This window comes from Camelina sativa, chromosome 4, assembly GCF_000633955.1.
Source record: "Camelina sativa cultivar DH55 chromosome 4, Cs, whole genome shotgun sequence".
NCBI classification, from domain to species: domain Eukaryota; kingdom Viridiplantae; phylum Streptophyta; class Magnoliopsida; order Brassicales; family Brassicaceae; genus Camelina; species Camelina sativa.
Window position 1 is genome coordinate 5,916,592 of NC_025688.1, and position 1,450 is coordinate 5,918,041.

The following is a 1,450-nucleotide window of genomic DNA, read 5'->3' on the forward strand; positions in this document are numbered from 1 at the left end:
AAAAAAAAAAAAAACTAATAAAATAAGCTGTGACCGTCGTTTTTTTTATTTTGACAGCGGAATGAAAAAAGTAACATCAGCTGACGTGTTATTATTTCATTGGTTCATCACTGAGTAAAACGCAGTCAAAATTACTAAGGTGGACCATGTCTCCTTCGTCATTTTCTTTAATTAAAATTAGGAGTTTGATACACAGAATATAATTGTGAATTAGGCATGGGATATTCCGGTATTCAGATTTGTTTATAGAGAAATTTTTTTGATTTGGGTTTGGTTTAGTTTTATACTATAGATTAGGTTTATAGACAATGTTATTAGGCCCACTTGTGGTAAATTTATATTTTCAAGGCTCAAAGAGTATTGTAATGTTTGTTGTGTTGTTACACAAGGTTGAGTACATCATTACTCATGTTGCATGTCATCATTATTCCTTTCCACCTTTTTCCCTCGAGATTTTAAAACAATAACATTCTTATTTTCCAAAAAAAAAAAAACATTCTTATTTTCTTTTCATTCATAATTACCATCATTTTTTATTATTTTATAATCAAAAAGAATATCACTATTATAGGTAAGCAAGATATCTAGAATCAAAGATGCAAACCAAGATCGAGAAAAAAAAAACAAACCAAATCCAAAACCAATAAAATATTATATCAGATCTTAAACTATGAATCATACTGAGAGAAATTAGGAATGTAGAAAATGATTACACTGAAACTTGACACTATATACTAATTACTTCTACATTCCAGCATTAATTTGTGTGATTCTGTTTCAATCAAATCCAGCATTTCTTCGACAACTAAATAGTAAATACTCTTGAAACACTTGAAGAGTGATTCTGGTTTTTTTTTTTTGAACAACTATAATTTTTTACCAAGTCATTAAATCGTTCTATGATATGTTTGGGACCGCGGAATGGATCCGCATAGTATCTTTCGTCTTCAATATGGTATGTCGCACCCGATCACGTTATGTCCTACCTATATTCTTTAAGTAAAAACATCAAATAGCAAAATAAAAACAGACTGTGTATTACATTATTTATAATCGACTTCAAATTTATCAAGATATACTATCAAGTATCAACTACCTAAAAGTATATTAGCTTTGAAAATTTCTTTATACTAATTAGTCCACATGCTCATATTTAGGAGTGACTTGGTTTACTATTTCATTATGAAATATTAAGCAAAAAACGGCTAACCATGGAGAGATATAGGAAGATCCGGCTTTGAAATTCAAAAAATTCAATTGCAGTGTCGAACATGAAACTCTTACTCACTAATTATAAATTTTATCATAATCATTCTACATACGTTAGTTTTATAAAACCATGAAAATTAGGAATGTACAAAATGATTACAGAAACCTAAATCAAAATTTGCTTATTAACTAAATTTTATTGCAGTTTTAAATTATATGGAAGATATGAAAATATAACCAG